The 17970-nt window shown below is 46.3% G+C and overlaps 1 protein-coding gene across 2 annotated transcripts in view; it reads left to right on the top strand.

Annotated features, from left to right (window-relative positions):
* The first annotated feature begins 6357 nt into the window (after positions 1-6357).
* CTTN (cortactin) overlaps positions 6358-17970 on the top strand; it is a 103354-nt gene continuing 91741 nt past the window's right edge. For both annotated transcript variants that reach the window (XM_082270069.1, XM_082270068.1), the window contains exon 1: positions 6358-6469. The gene's annotated coding sequence lies outside the window, so the exon portion shown is untranslated. The remainder of the gene's footprint in view (positions 6470-17970) is intronic.

Here is a 17970-nt window from a genome sequence, read left to right as displayed (position 1 = left end):
GTGTGATTGGCTCACTGATTTTTCTAGAAGTCTGCCTAAGAGTCAGATTTCTGGCATCCCCTGCAACATAAATGTCATTTTTGGTGAGATATTCCCAATAGGAGCACGTCTAAAGGGACGCAGGCCCACCAGCTTTTCTCATTAGAGCCCTGCAACTGCCAAAGCTGAGAGATAATTATGAAACCACTCCCATTTTACCCATTTAGCACAGAGAAACAAACACTGATTTCTTCAGAATACTAAAGAGAAGGAATCTGCAACAAAGTTTGTCATTCCTGTAATGTACAGAGATCACCCAGAGGGTAATGTTTTTTTTCTCAACAAAAGTGGAGTTACGCTTTAAGCTGATACTACTTGTAAAAAAAACAAAGCTAAGGAGAAGAATCTGAGCTGTGACTGGAGGTGAAGACAGGATTGTTGACCAGAGATCCCGGGGAGCTCACTGGTGAAAAGAAAATTGCAAAATATAAGATTATTATAACTGAATATACATGCCAATGGTTAGAATATATGTTAAAATAAATTTATTCTAAAAGGAACATGGAGGTAACCACCTGAATTCTAGTTTCTGGGCTGTCTGCTTTAAATAATCTGACTTGCTGACCAAAAACAAGCACACATTAGAATTCCTGAGCTCTATACACTGATTCTAAGTCTGTGACTCAGAAAATAATGCAGTTTTAAGCAGGATGACCGCAAACTGTTACTCAGTAGAGGTTTTCTTTAACCTTTTCCTATCTCTGTAGCATATACACTCACCGACCACTTAATTAGTACACCTTGCTAGTACCAGATTGAACCCTCTTTTGCCTTCAGAACTGCCTCAGTTCTTCGTGAAATAGATTCAACAAGGTGTTGGAAACATTCCTCAGAGATTTTGGTCCATAGTGACATGATAGGATCACACAGTTGCTGCAGATTTTCCGGCTGCACCTTCATGATGCAAATTTCCTATTCCACCACATTCCAAAGGTGCTCTATTGAATGAGATGTGGTGAGTGTGGAGGCCATTAGAGTACAGTGACTTCATTGTCATGTTGAAAGCAGTGCTGAGATGATTGGAGCTTTGTGACATGGTGCATTATTCTGCTGGAAGGAGCCATCAGAAGATGGGGACACTGTAGTCCTAAAGGGATGGATCGTCCCCAGCGAATCAGGGCTGAGTCCTGTAATGCTCGTGGCTTTGCAGGTGGCTTCGTTCCTGCACGCCGCCCGCGAGTTCCACACACGGCAGCTGGTCTCTCTCCCCAGCTGCCTGTGTCCATGCAGAGAGCGGAGACGAGCACTGAACCCGCCCCTTCCTGTACACAGAGGAGGCGGGCAGCAGCTCTCCACTCTGCAACAGCCGCTCTGATCTGAGGTCTGTGATGTTTATATCTAATACTAACTTGCAAGGGGGTGAGTGTATGGAGCTGGGGGGGTGTGTGTGTGAAGATGGATGGGTGTATGAAGCTGGGGGGGTTGTATGGAGATGGAGGGGTGTATGAAGCTGGGGGGGTTGTATGGAGATGGAGGGGTGTATGAAGCTGGGAGGGTATATGGAGATGGAGGGGTGTATGAGGCTGGGGGGTTGTATGGAGATGGAGGGGTGTATGAAGCTGGGGGGGTATATGGAGATGGAGGGGTGTATGAAGCTGGGGGGGTTGTATGGAGATGGAGGGGTGTATGAAGCTGGGGGGGTTGTATGGAGATGGAGGGGTGTATGAAGCTGGGGGGTATGGAGATGGGGGGTTGTATGGAGATGGAGGGGTGTATGAAGCTGGGGGGGGTATGGAGATGGAGGGGTGTATGAAGCTGGGGGGGGTATGGAGATGGAGGGGTGTATGAAGCTGGGGGGGGGGTTGTATGGAGATGGAGGGGTGTATGAAGCTGGGGGGGTATGGAGATGGAGGGGTGTATGAAGCTGGGGGGGGGTTGTATGGAGATGGAGGGGTGTATGAAGCTGGGGGGGGGTTGTATGGAGATGGAGGGGTGTATGAAGCTGGGGGGGGTATGGAGATGGAGGGGTGTATGAAGCTGGGGGGGGTATGGAGATGGAGGGGTGTATGAAGCTGGGGGGGGGTTGTATGGAGATGGAGGGGTGTATGAAGCTGGGGGGGTTGTATGGAGATGGAGGGGTGTATGAAGCTGGGGGGGGTTGTATGGAGATGCAGGGGTGTATGAAGCTGGGGGGGGTGTATGGAGATGGAGGGGTGTATGAAGCTGGGGGGGTATGGAGATGGAGGGGTGTATGAAGCTGGGGGGGTTGTATGGAGATGCAGGGGTGTATGAAGCTGGGGGGGTTGTATGGAGATGCAGGGGTGTATGAAGCTGGGGGGGGGTTGTATGGAGATGCAGGGGTGTATGAAGCTGGGGGGGGGTTGTATGGAGATGCAGGGGTGTATGAAGCTGGGGGGGGGCGTTCAGAGATGGTATTCTTCATATCTTGGTTGCAATGAGTGGTTATTTGAGATACTGTTGCCTTTCTATCATCTAGAACTAGTCTACTCATTCTCCTCTGACATCGGCAAGGCATTTATATCCACACAACTGCCACTCACTGAATAGTTTATCTTTTTTTGTACCATTCACTGTAAACCCAAGAGATGGTTATGCGTGAAAATCCCAGTAGATCAGCAGTATTTGACCAGCCCGTCTGGCACCAATAGCCATGTCACATAAATCCCCTTTCTTCCCCATTCTGATGCTCGGTTTGAACTTCGGCAAGTCATTTTCACCATGTCTAGATGCCGAAATGCATGGGGTTGCTGCCATGTGATTGGCTGATAAGCAATTTGTGTTATCAAGCATTTAACAGGTGTACCTAATAAAGTGGGCAGCGAGTGTGTATAAATCTCTCATTCTTATGTAATGAGGGGACTTCTGCTGTGGTAGGAGGACCTCTGAGGAGATCTCTTATGTAATGAGGGGACTTCTGCTGTGATAGGAGAACCTCTAAAGAGATCTCTTATGTAATGAGGGGACTTCTGCTGTGTCGGGAGAACCTCTGAGGAGATCTCTTATGTAATGAGGGGACTTCTGCTGTGTCGGGAGAACCTCTGAGGAGATCTCTTATGTAATGAGGGGACTTCTGCTATGATAGGAGAACCTCTGAGGAGATCTCTTATGTAATGAGGGGACTTTGGCTGTGGTGGGAGGACCTCTGAAGAGATCTCTTTTGTAATGAGGGGACTTCTGCTGTGGTGGAAGGACCTCTGAGGAGATCTCTTATGTAATGAGGGGACATCTGCTGTGGTAGGTGGACCTCTGATGAGATCTCTTATGTAATGAGGGGACATCTGCTGTAGTGGGAGGACCTCTGAGGAGATCTCTTATGTAATGAGGGGACATCTGCTGTGGTGGGAGGACCTCTGAGGAGATCTCTTATGTAATGAGGGGACTTCTGCTGTGGTGGGAGGACCTCTGAGGAGATCTCTTATATAATGAGGGGACATCTGCTGTGGTAGGTGGACCTCTGATTGAGATCTCTTATGTAATGAGGGGACATCTGCTGTGGTCGGAGGACCTCTCAGGAGATCTCTTATGTAATGAGGGGACTTTGCTGTGGTCGGAGGACCTCTCAGGAGATCTCTTATGTAATGAGGGGACTTTGCTGTGGTGGGAGGACCTCTGAGGAGATCTCTTATGTAATGAGGGGACATCTGCTGTGGTGGGAGGACCTCTGAGGAGATCTCTTATGTAATGAGGGGACGTCTGCTGTGGTAGGAGATCTCTTATGTAATGAGAGACTTCTACTGTGGTGGGAGGCCCTCTCATGAGATCTCTTATATAATGAGGGGACATATGCTGTGTCGGGAGGACCTCTGAGGAGATCTCTTATGTAATGAGCGGACTTCTGCTATGATAGGAGAACCTCTCATGATATCTCTTATGTAATGAGGGAACTTCTGCTGTAGTGGGAGGACCTCTGATGAGATCTCTTATTTAATGAGGGGACATCTGCTGTTGTAGGAGGACCTCTAAAGAGATCTCTTATGTAATGAGGGGACTTCTGCTGTGTCGGGAGAACCTCTGAGGAGATCTCTTATGTAATGAGGGGACTTCTGCTATGATAGGAGAACCTCTGATGAGATCTCTTATGTAATGAGGGGACTTTGGCTGTGGTGGGAGGACCTCTGAAGAGATCTCTTTTGTAATGAGGGGACTTCTGCTGTGGTGGAAGGACCTCTGAGGAGATCTCTTATGTAATGAGGGGACATCTGCTGTGGTAGGTGGACCTCTGATGAGATCTCTTATGTAATGAGGGGACATCTGCTGTAGTGGGAGGACCTCTGAGGAGATCTCTTATGTAATGAGGGGACATCTGCTGTGGTGGGAGGACCTCTGAGGAGATCTCTTATGTAATGAGGGGACTTCTGCTGTGGTGGGAGGACCTCTGAGGAGATCTCTTATATAATGAGGGGACATCTGCTGTGGTAGGTGGACCTCTGATTGAGATCTCTTATGTAATGAGGGGACATCTGCTGTGGTCGGAGGACCTCTCAGGAGATCTCTTATGTAATGAGGGGACTTTGCTGTGGTGGGAGGACCTCTGAGGAGATCTCTTATGTAATGAGGGGACATCTGCTGTGGTGGGAGGACCTCTGAGGAGATCTCTTATGTAATGAGGGGACATCTGCTGTGGTGGGAGGACCTCTGAGGAGATCTCTTATGTAATGAGGGGACGTCTGCTGTGGTAGGAGATCTCTTATGTAATGAGAGACTTCTACTGTGGTGGGAGGCCCTCTCATGAGATCTCTTATATAATGAGGGGACATATGCTGTGTCGGGAGGACCTCTGAGGAGATCTCTTATGTAATGAGCGGACTTCTGCTATGATAGGAGAACCTCTCATGATATCTCTTATGTAATGAGGGAACTTCTGCTGTAGTGGGAGGACCTCTGATGAGATCTCTTATTTAATGAGGGGACTTCTGCTGTTGTAGGAGGACCTCTGAGGAGATCTCTTATGTAATGAGGGGACATCTGATGAGATCTCTTATGTAATGAGGGGACATCTGCTGTTGTAGGAGGACCTCTGAGGAGATCTCTTATGTAATGAGGGGACACCTGATGAGATCTCTTATGTAATGAGGGGACATCTGCTGTTGTAGGAGGACCTCTGAGGAGATCTCTTATGTAATGAGGGGACATCTGCTGTAGTGGGAGGACATCTGAGGAGATCTCTTATGTAATGAGGGGACATCTGCTGTAGTGGGAGGACATCTGAGGAGATCTCTTATGTAATGAGGGGACATCTGCTGTAGTGGGAGGAACTCTGAGGAGATCTCTTATGTAATGAGGGGATGTCTGAGGAGATCTCTTAAGTAATGAGGGGACCTCTGATGTGCTGAGGAGATCTCTGATGTGAATAGGAGATCTCCTATGTAATGAGGGGGGCCTTGTGCTGTGGTGGGAGGATCTCTGCTGTGATGAGGAGACCTCTGCTGTGAAGAGGAGATCTCTTATGTAATGAGGGCACTACTGTGGTGGGAGGTCATCCATAGTGATGGGCCTGCACGTAGTGAAATGCTGACAGACAGGAAAACTGTAATCATGCAGCAGTTACAAATCCAGTAGAATGGTGGCTGTTACAATGTAACCAGCATGACCTGGGCCAGGGCTTCCCCATATCCTCATCTCAGGATCTCTACATAGTTATAATGTATCAGAGAGGACAGACAGAGGCCCTTACAAAGCTTTTTATTTTCCGCCTCTAACCCCCCCTCCATGTAGTTCTGTGTCCGTACACACATAGATGATTACACGCAGAAAACACCTCCGGAGCATTCAGGAGAGAAGTGTTTGGGCAGAAAAAAAAAATGCAAGTGTATTCAAATGCGTTAATACATTCTAATGACCAGAATACATTTATATACTGGCAAATTACAAATAGAATGGAATAACGCTAAATGAGCAAACACACACACAAATACATGCAAAATAGGGAGCGACGGCGCCCGGGGGAGGAAAATAAACGTCCTGTGTGCGTGAGTCCTGCACCCCCCATGGTGTATGGTGCAGAGGGGGATACAGAAGACGTTTACTGTTTGGGGGTCACAAACCCAATAATATAATCATCGTCACCCATAAATATCTTGCTTTCCACTGCTCCCAATTGGCGCCTTAGCAGTTTCTCCAGGTAAGCGCCTACTTTACATCACCTTCGCCCATTGAACATTAATTAGTGCCTATCTGCGCCCCTTTGTTAGTGCAGAGCCTCCTATGGAATTATTGCACGCTGACACTTGTAGTGCCCCAGGAGCGCTCTGTGTCGTACATTGCGGAGGTAATATACGGAATACAGGGCGAACTCCGCCCCTCCCACCGCCGCACTGGTCATGTGACCCGAAGCTTTCCACCTGGAATCGGCGGCTGGGATAATCACGTGACGCTGGTGACGTCAGCTCGGGAGAGACAGGAAGTGGGATCCCTGACACCCAGCGACACCTCCTTCCCAGAATCCGGAGAGGAGCCGAGACCGGGAGAGGTGAGAGAGAAACCGAGACCGGGGGGGGGGTAATACGGGAGCTTTCCATATCCTTCCTATTCCCAATGCACCCCTCCTCCCCCTTATCTATACATCTCTCCCCTATATACAACGACTCTTCCCTGATAATCCCAATCATTCTGTTCTCTGCCCCCCCCCCCATTGTATACTACATGTATCTGTGTATTAATACCTGACCCCCCCCCCCCATTGTATACTACATGTATCTGTGTATTAATACCTGACCCCCCCCTCCATTGTATACTAAATGTATCTGTGTATTAATACCTGACCCCCCCCTCCATTGTATACTACATGTATCTGTGCATTAATATCTGACCCCCCCCCCCTTGTATACCACATGTATCTGTGTATTAATATCTGACCCCCCCCCCCCATTGTATACTACATGTATCTATGTATTAATACCTGACCCCCCCCCCCCCCCATTGTATACTACATGTATCTGTGTATTAATACCTGACCCCCCCCTCCATTGTATACTACATGTATCTGTGTATTAATACCTGACCCCCCCCCCCATTGTATACTACATGTATCTGTGTATTAATATCTGACCCCCCCCATTGTATACTACATGTATCTGTGTATTAATACCTGACCCCCCCCCATTGTATACTACATGTATCTGTGTATTAATACCTGACCCCCCCCCCCCCCCCCCATTGTATACTACATGTATCTGTGCATTAATATCTGACCCCCCCCCATTGTATACTACATGTATCTATGTATTAATACCTGACCCCCCCCCCATTGTATACTACATGTATCTGTGTATTAATACCTGACCCCCCCCCCATTGTATACTACATGTATCTGTGTATTAATACCTGACCCCCCCCCCCATTGTATACTACATGTATCTGTGTATTAATACCTGACCCCCCCCCCCCATTGTATACTACATGTATCTGTGTATTAATACCTGACCCCCCCCCCCCATTGTATACTACATGTATCTGTGTATTAATACCTGACCCCCCCCCCATTGTATACTACATGTATCTGTGCATTAATATCTGACCCCCCCCCCCCTTGTATACCACATGTATCTGTGTATTAATATCTGACCCCCCCCATTGTATACTACATGTATCTATGTATTAATACCTGACCCCCCTCCCCATTGTATACTACATGTATCTATGTATTAATACCTGACCCCCCCCCCCCATTGTATACTACATGTATCTGTGTATTAATACCTGACCCCCCCCCCCCCCATTGTATACTACATGTATCTGTGTATTAATACCTGACCAACCCCCATTGTATACTACATGTATCTGTGTATTAATATCTGACCCCCCCCCCCATTGTATGCTATATGTATCTGTGTATTAATACCTGACCCCCCCCCCCCCCCATTGTATACTATATGTATCTGTGTATTAATACCTGACCCCCCCCCCCCCCCATTGTATACTACATGTACCTGTGTATAACCTCCCCACCTGTACATTATACCTGACCCCCCCCCCCCCCAGCTGTACATTATACCTGCACACCTCTGCAGAGCTTTCATCAAGCTTTGTTGTTTAAAGTCCCATTCAACTCCAGTTTGTAAATGTTGAACACAGATTCTAATGGGATGGCTGATTACCACTTTAAGAAGGCTGCTAGCAGGCTTCAGCACTTCTTGAAATCTCCAATCACGTCACTTGCAGTGACTGTACATACAGAATAATTGGAGATTCCGACCAATTGGTGTTTTCACAGAACACCGACAGTGTATACACTCCGGTATATGCTATAATGAGTGGACATTTAAAGTCGTTCTCCTCCTCCCCCTCCTGCTGGTAACCAACAAAATGGTGGAGGCGGAAACAACTAGCAGGCAGACTAACGTCGACAAATTGTAGTGTACCGGAGTGTTTACGCTGCTAGATTTCTGTGAAAATACTAATTGGTAAAAAATCTCCAATTATTCCTGCTGTAGGGTCACCGGAAGTGACGTGGATGGAGATTTTGGTGAGTTGGAGTTTTGGCAAGATACCGGTGTCCTGTGTGTTTGTGTTCACCGGTTCAGGTGCAGATTTTTCCCTGAATTCATACACGCACAGGACCCTGCAGCCGCTCCAGGCCTGGGCATGGGTGATTGGGCTCCATTGAAATGCGGTCACATGATATACGAATGGGATGCTGTGTAAAACACATCCAATTTGCATGTATGTGAACCCAGCCTAAAGTGGCAATCAGCACTCCCATTAGGATCTGTGCTCAACAATTACAAACTGGAGCTGAATGGGACTTCAAAAGCTTCAATAAAACTTGCTGAAATCTCTGCAAATGCTTTGTCAAAGCTTTCTTTTCACATTGCTCATTTACATGCTGAAGTTTCTGTGACACAGGCCTTCCTCCCACCTCCTATTACCCTGATTGCTACATTCTATACCTCAGGCTGGCCATACAATATGCAATACTCTTGTACAATTTTCCTTTAGTGCCGGTTCACACTGCAGCGGCACGACTTCGGGGGCGACCTGTGAAGTCGCGTGCAGCGCGACTTCGGCACGACTTGCCCGGACTTCATAAAATGAATGTCTATGCAAGTTGCCCCAGGTCGCCACCGAAGTAGTACAGGACCCTTTTTCTAAGTCGGAGCGACTTGTGTCACTCCTATTAGAACCGTTCCTGTACTACACTATTGGCACTTTTCCACTGCAAGTACCGGCTCGGCTCTACTCGGCCCTGCTTGGCCCGGTTTGCTTTTCCACTGCGGTACCGCATGGTATAGTGTCGGAACGGTTCGGTACGGTACGGTATAGGTTTGCTTTTCCACTAAAGTAGTACTAAAGTTAAGTGGGTGGGATAACAACGGGGTGGGTGTGATTCTCTGACCAATCAGTGGCTAGTAGTGACTGCATGCAAAGGATTGTGGGATATGGTACCAGTTTGGTACCTGTTGGAACCACAATCGAGTAGGTACTGTTTTTTCAGAGCCGTACCGTACCGTACCATTCGGTTCCATGCAGTGGAAAAGCAAACCTATACCGTACCGTACCGAACCGTTCCGACCCTATACCATGCGGTACCGCAGTGGAAAAGCACAAAAGCGGGCCGAACCGGTACGGTTCCATGCAGTGGAAAAGCGCCATATGGGACGCGACGGACCGCGACTTGTCAGGCTGACAAGTCGCGGTAGTGTGAACCGGCACTTAGAGTTACCAAAACCATATAATATGAGATCAAACCTAAACACTTTCATTTTGTATGCAATCATGGAGGTCCTTCACTACATAGTTGAAGGTAAATCAAAAGGAAATTAAACAAGACAATTGTATAATGTATGGCCAGTTTCACACAGCTTGTATAAGAGCAGTGTGAACAGCAAGCCTGACCTTCAACCCCTGATCATGGGTGTGATGCTTTCCAGAAGGGTGGATAAAAATTGATCTAAATCTGACTTCTTTTTTTTTTTTTTTTTTTTCTTCATATTCAGATTTTTATCAAATTTATTGTACTGAAATGCTTTTGAAGTAAAAATGTATGTAAATATAGTTTTCTATGTAATACGTTTATTCAGCATGAAATGGAGCTTAGTTACAGTGCATCCGGAAAGTATTCACAGCGCTTCACTTTTTCCGCATTTTATGTCACAGCTCTTTGCCAAAATGGATTAAATGTATTATTTTCCTCAAAATTCTACAAATACCCCATAATGACACAATGTGAAATAAGTTTGTTTGAAATCTTTGCAAATTTATAAAAAAAAAAAAATGCCATGTACATAAGTATTCACAGCCTTTGCCATGACACTCAAAATTGCCCAGGTGCATTCTGTTTCCACTAATCATCCTTGAGATGTTTCTACAACTTGATTGGAGTCCACCTTTGGTAAATTCAGTTGATTGGACATGGAAAAGCACACACCTGTCTATATTAAAGCGGAGTTCCGGGCACAGAAATGATTTTTTTGCTGAACATACCCCCGGGACAGTCAGGGCTAGTACATTCCACAATGGCTAGCCTCTGATCTGTCCCGGTTCGCACTTACCTTTTAGAAGAAATACTTACTTTGAAAATTTCTTCCACAGCGTTACCATCTCTGTTGTGGGCAGCTGAAGCCGGCGCGGTCCTCTTCTCTGTCTTCTTCCGCGTCTTCGTGTCCCAGAATGCACTGCACCGGCCCCTCTCGTCACTTCCGGTGCGGCGCCGCATTCCTAAACAGCTTCTGGGCATGGTGCGGCGTCGCCCGGAAATGACAAGCGGGGCCGGTGCCGTCGCATTGATTCCTGGGAGCTATGACGTTCAGCTCCCAGGAATCATTGCAAGCCAGGAAGTGACGGGGTGAGCCTCGGCGCTGGAGGAGGAAGCAGTCATAGGTGAGTATTTACGATCTTCAATAAAAAGGTGAGTAAACAAAAAAAAATAAAAATAACTATCCAATTCCTTTTCAGGTGAGCTCTACCTAGCGGAGGGGCACAAAAAAAAAATCGTTTTTGTGCCCGGAACTCCGCTTTAAGTCCCACATTTAAGCCCCGTACACACGTACTGATTGTTGGCCGACTGATCGGCCGTCTTTTGTCCAGTGTTGTTGTGTTGGTTGAAATGTGCTCTAGACTGCACACAAATTTTGTCGGCCAACAACAACTAACTTCAGAAGTGATGTCATGTGCTGGTTTACTTTCCGTGTGTTTTTTTCTTCACTGAGCATGCCCAGTCTTGATCATCACATTTTTGTCGGCCGAAATCTGTACTGACTGACGAACAATCGGCCGTTCTGCTGACTGCCAACAAAAATTTTATAGCATGCACACCAGATTTTGTTCGGCCGAAAAGTCGGTTGTCGGAAGCATCATACTAACAAGCCGACAATCGGACGTTGGCCGAAAATTTACAGCCAACAATCGGTACATGTGTACGGGCCTTTAATAGTGCGTGTCAGAGCACAAACCAAGCCGAGGAATTGTCTGTAGACCTCCGCGACAGGATTGTATAGAGGCACAGATCTTGGGAAGGGTACAGAAAAATTTCTGCTGCATTGAAGGTCCCAATGACCACAGTAAGTCCGTAAATGGAAGAAGTTTGGAACCACCAGAATTCTACCTAGAGCAGGCCGCCTGAGCGTATGGGGGAGGAGGGCCTGAATCAGGGAGATGACCAAGAACCCGATGGTCACTGACAGAGCTCCAGCATTTCTCTGTGGGGAGAGGAGAACCTTCCAGAACAACAACCATCTCTGCCGCACTCCACCAATCAGGCCTGTATGGTAGAGTGGCCAGACTGAAGCCACTCCTAAGTAAAAGGCACATGACAGCCCGCCTGGAGTTTGCTAAAAGGCACCTGAAGGACACTCAGACCATGAGACACAAAATTCTCTGGTCTGATGAAACTAAGATTGAACACTTTGGCCTGAATGGCAAGCGTCGTGTCTGGAGGAAACCAGGTACTTATCACCTGGTCAATACCATCCCTACAGAAATCATGATGATGATGGTGGTGGCAGCATCATGCTGTGAGGATGTTTTTCAGTGGCAGGAACTGGGAGACTAGTCCGAATTGAGGGAAAGATGAATGCAGCAATATACAGAGAAATCCTTGCTGAAAACCTGCTTCAGAACGTTCTGCACCTCAGACTGGGGCGAAACAACCCTAAGCACACAGCCAAGATAACAAAAGAATGGCTACAGGGCAACTCTGAATGTTCTTAAGTGGCCAAGCCAGAGCCTAGACCTATTGAACATCTCTGGAGAGATCTAAAAAATATGGCTGTGCACTGACGCTCCCCATCCAACCTGATGGCGCTTGGGAGGTCCTGCAAAGAAGAATGGGAGAAGCTGCCCAAAAATAGGTGTGCCAAGCTTGTAGCATCATACTCAAAAATACTTAAAGCGGAGTTTCGGCCTAAAATACCCCAATAATACTAATCCATCGCCCTTTACAGAACCGCTATTCTCATACTTTACAAGGTGTACAGTATTGAATTTTAGTCAAAATCTTACTTTTAAAAACATTGTCTGGGCGTGGCCATCTTAGACGTGGGCATCTGAAGCCACAGTGTAATCTGCTGTGTCCTTCTTCCTGATTCCAGGGAGTGTTCTGGGAATTCTTCCTGATTCCAGCCTCCTGGGAGTGATGACAAACTGCTCCCAGGATGCAATGCAAAGGTCGGAAATGATGTCGGTGGCCGTGGCCACAGAGGGGGGGGGAGAAGGAGGAAGTACAATAAAAAATGCCCTGAAAATAAGGTAAGGGACCCCCGAAAAAAATTGAAAATGCCCAATTGTTGATCAGCATAGCGAGCACTCCTGGAATCGCTAAAGTTGCAAAATAGGCCGGAACTCCACTTTAAGGCTGTAATTGGTGCCAAAGGTGCTTCAAAAAAGGCTGTGAATACTTATGTACATGGGATTTTTTTTTCTTTTTTTTTTAATTTGCAAAGATTTCAAACCAACTTCTTTCACATTGTCATTATGGGGGATTGTTTGTAGAATTTTCAGGAAAATAATGAATTTAATACATTTTGGAATAAAGCTGTAGCATAACCTAGTGTGGAGAAAGTGAAGTGCTGTGAATACTTTCGGGATGCACTGTATGTAGCACGAGGCTGTATATTCTGCAATATTTAAACTTTTGGTAAACTCATTCAGTGAATGCAAGCTGAGATAACATGCACTGCATTGATGCATTCATATAATTTCTCACCAACTACCAGCAAGAATGAGTCCTTAAGTTTAAGCAGCACCTGTCATTTCAGACCCATCATGGCAGCGCCTGTTAGCGGGCATCCACTAACTTGCTGCCGGCACGTCCCTCACCTTGTTGTGTCACTGCCACATTACCAGCTGTCCCAATAAAGTGAATGGGACTGTTGTTGAGTCAACAGGGTGTCGGAGGAGGAGGAGCTCCTGACGGACAGAGGACAGTTGCACTTTAAAAAATTTGATTTAAATCAAGCCTTTTTACTAGTGATTAAAATCAAATCCACCGTTCTTTCCAGGCTCCTGCAGAAATAAATTGTAAATGCAGATTTTTCTCCTCCCAAAATATGTGCATTTTTTTTTTTTTCTTCTTTAAAGGTGAACTTATCCTTTAGGCCCCTTTCACACATGGAGTCCATTCAGATCCGCCTGTCAGTTTTTTTGGCTTGATCTAAACGGACACCCCATTCATCTCTCTGGGGCATCGGATGTTAGTGGAGACATGTCCGCTGACATCTGATCCGTCAAAACCAGACGGATGGAAACCCTATTTTCCATCCGTCTGGCGGATTGGATCAGATGAGAACGGACAGACGGTCCGTTCCCATCCGATTCCCCCATAGAGATGAATGGGGACCTGAGAGCTGTGTCTCCGCACACAGCATGGAGACACAGCTGTCCTCCGCCTGCGTGTGTGAAAGAGCCCTTAAAGTGGCAGAACACAGATCCTAATGGAAATGCTGATTGCCAGTAGGGCCAAGCATTTACACATTAACAGGAAGCCCTAATGAACTACCACAGCGTCCAACAGCGCTGTGGTAGTTCATTGAGAACTACAAGCCAATTAGACATATGCCGGTTTTCGGTAATTCGATATATCGCGGTATTGCATACCCACGGTATTGTTGTTGTGGCATTTTTAAAATACCGAGTTTCTCTGCTCCTCAAGTCTGCCTGACTTTAGAATTGATACATTTTCAGTGAGCTGGATGACTCCTTCACTCACTCAATAGAAACAGCTCTGGTAATATGATCCTAGAGTGAGAGACTTAGCTCCTCCCTGTAACCAATCAGACGACTCCCACTCAGCACACACCCACATGCTTTTTCCAGGGCTCAGACACAGAAACACTGCTAATACAAGCAAGTTTCAGCAGATAGAATTAGATCGATATTTTATATATATATATATATATAGATATACATACATAGGCATAGCAGCATATCGTGTGTGTATATATATATATATATATATATATATATATATATATATATATATATATATATATATATACACACACACACGCATAGCAGCCCACATTACATTATTATATAGCCATCAAGCAGTGTCTGGCCTACCTGGTGATGACTAGTCCTGGCGCTCTGATCCGATGGCCTGGTCTTTAAAGGGGCAAAGGGGCAAATCCTATCGGTCCAGAAGTGGTTAAACCTGCAGGAGGACCGGTGTTTTTATCTATTAATGACTTTACTATTGCTTTAGGCCTGGTTCACATGTATGCGGGTTGGGGCACCACATTTGCACAGGCATAGCAGCCCATTGATGTGAATGGGCTTGAGCTGCTATGCCTGCGTTTTCGGCTGAAAAAAGGTGCATGCAGAATTTTAAAAAAATGCAGTGGCCATGAAATCCATCCTTCTTTTGCACCATGCGACTTACCTGCCGTTGCTGCACACGCAAACTGTGTTTTTAAATGCCGTGCCCACGTATACAAAAAACGCAGAAAGCTTGCCAGAGCAGGAACTGCAGGTAAGTCGCAGGATGGATTTCAAGGCCACTGAAATTAAAAAAAAAAAAAAAGGCTGCATGCACCTTTTTTCTGCGGAAAATGAGGGCATAGCAGCCCGTTCAAATCAATGGGCTGCTATGCCTGTGCAAATGTGGGCCGCCAACCCGCATACATGTGAACCGCCAACCCGCATACATGTGAACCAGGCCTAAAGCAATAGTAAAGTAATTTATAAACAACACCTCCTTCAGGTTTAACCACTTCTTGACCACAAGGAATTGCCCTCTTAATGACCAGGCCATCAGATCTGAGCCGAGCGCCAGGACCAGTTATCACCAGGTAGGCCAGACACTGCTTGATGACCTATTTTAGGCCTGGTTCACAGAGTCTGTACTGACTGACTATATAATAATGTGCATAAGTGAACCAAAGCCCCTAAATTCAGCAATGAAATTCAAGTGAGGTAGAAATTTAATAATTTAAATTTAATAATTGAATACCGTGATAATACCGTATACCGTGGCAAAACCTTAATCAATTAATCGCAGCATGAAAATCTGATACCGTCACAAGCCTAAAGCCAACAGCCACAAAGGCTGCCAGATTTTGTCATTTTCAATTCATCGAACCCTGTGAATGAGTGATGTGGCCGACTGGGCGGAGCTCTGTCCACATGGCTGCATCATTTATTCACAATGATCTGTGAATGAGGGAACTACAAGTGCCTTCATCTATTGTTTCTGACAGCTTGTAGTCCTCAATGGACTGCTGAGGCATTGATGAGCTCTCTCGTAGTTCCTTCTCAAGCCCTGCAGCTTGTAAACCGCCAGTCAGGGCTGCTGATAGGGGGGGACCACCAGCCCTCTTGTAGGGGGCCCTAGCACACAGGGGGCCCACACAGAGGGGGATTAGTGATGGACAACAAATACAGAAATCTTCCTCCAGCACCTGAATCTGATCTGTCCCTCTCCCTGCTATCAGCTTTTATCTGCTGAGAAAGAGACAGTTGTCCCTCACTAATCCCCCTCCCTTGTGTGGGCCCCCCTCCCAGCACTTATCTCTGCTCAGGAGTTTATTTGTAAATTGTTACTTTGTTTCTCTCTCTCTTTCTCTCTGATCACTGAGCTCCAACTGCCCAGCCTGTATATTTTTCTCATCTCATCTTTTTTTATTTAACAGTTTTTTATTTTTTTAGATTTAGCAGGAATTATGTGAGTTATGTTATATTTGTGTCTGATAATAGTGATTTTGTTGTAATTTTAGCTAAATATATCTTTAATATTTTCTTGGGGGGGCCCTGCCAGGTAGTCTGTATGGGGCCCCGCGATTTCTAACAGCAGCCCAGTATTGGAGTTATGGGCTGAAAGCTGCAGAATCCTGGAGTTGCACCCCTCATCCACCGATCACAGGTGCAATGCTTTGCAGGCTCCTGTGTGATAAAAATAATCAATCCCTTTTAGTTTCTAGGAAAAAAGGGCATTCATTTTTTCTCAAGAGGTGAACTTATCCTTTTGTGTGAGAGCAGAAGGAGTTCCCATTACCTGCTTCATTGATGGGGAAATAGTTTGCACCTTTCTCATTAGACGACATTGTTTTAATCAAGATTAGTTGGTAAGCAGGTGACATTCCCCTAAATACAGGGATCTAATTCAGGATCCAGTTTTCCAATACTTTCAGCATTTTTATTTTTATTTTTTTGAAGCGTCTACAGAAATGTATTACTGATGGAGCGAACTGCTTTCTATAGCATAAGCTGCTTATAAGTGTGATTATTTGTTCATGGTAGCACAATGCCTAAACACCATTTTAGTACTGCTATTGTGCTTCTTAAAATCATATTGTTCCACTCATTTCTAAAGGCAATGGCTACTTCTAGTATATTAATGGCTGAACACACTTTGGAGGCTGCTGGGTGGACAGGAATTTGTCAGGACCTGTGCTGGAATGTAAAGGTGGACTAACGCCATACACCCGCCTGACCCACCCTGTCCTTGCTGTACTTGTTTCCAGCGATGCTGAGCTGTCATTGCCCCCGCGCCTACTCCATCGCTCTGGGAATTAAAAATTCAGCTCTTCTCCGTGTAGTACTTCCCGGGAAAGACCAGAGCAATTCTGATTGGTCAGTGCCCTCACAGTGAAACACTCTGGTCCACAGGGAAGAGCGGGGATCTCAGCGATTTGTGGCTGGCCTGCTGACTTGCATGGGAGAGTTTGGCAGGCCGTGCTGTCCATCAAGCTTGGCACGTTGCAGTAAAATGGCCGCACTTTGATGAAAAGCATCAGGTCTGCAACTATTTGTACTCGCTAGAGCAGCAGCATGGCTACTTATAGGTTGGCAGTCGGGGGGATCAAAATGTGGATCAACCCGCTGGTTTTACTGTGCTGTGGCCACCTGTGTTAAAGGAGCCCTAGGGTTAAATGTTCATTTAGGTCTAGGGACCGCTTAAAGAAGTTTTTCTTTCCCCGAGCCTCCGCTCCTTCAGCCTCACTCTAGGCTTGAAAGTGCTATTAAAGTGGTTCCAAAGTCTCAAAGATTTTTTTACCCTAATGAAATCTACTACCCCCCCCCCCCATTCTTACCTGAGCCCAAACTGATCTAGCAATGTGCAGGGGAGTTGCAGGCCTTGTCACTGTTTTCATCATTGGGCAGATTAATAGCAATCAAAAGCTGTGACGGGTGCAGGGCAAAGTCGCCCAGTTTGTGTCAATAGACGCAGATTCGGTGGTTAGAGCAAGCATGAATGGGTGCCCCCAGAGAAAGTGGCTTTCCATGGGGGCACTCCCTGAAGAGGAGGGGCCTGGATCGCCGGCAGGGGACCCCGGGAAAAGGAGTATCGGGGCTCCTTTGTGCAAAGCCATTGCACAGAGCAGGTAAGTATAACATGTTGTTTAAAGCCCCGTACACACGTACTGATCGTCGGCCGAACGATCGGCCGTCTTTTGTCCAGGGCTGTTGTGTCTGTTGAAAACTGCAAAAGACTGCACACGAATTTTGTCGGCCAACAACAGCCGACTGCAGAAGTGATGTCATGTGATGGTTAACTTTCCGTGTGTTTTTTCTTTTCTGAGCATGCCCAGTCTTGCT

The sequence above is a fragment of the Pelophylax lessonae genome (assembly GCF_965119305.1).
Source record: "Pelophylax lessonae genome assembly, chromosome: 10".
Taxonomy (NCBI): Eukaryota; Metazoa; Chordata; class Amphibia; order Anura; family Ranidae; genus Pelophylax; species Pelophylax lessonae.
This window is presented reverse-complemented; position numbering and strand designations above follow the sequence as displayed.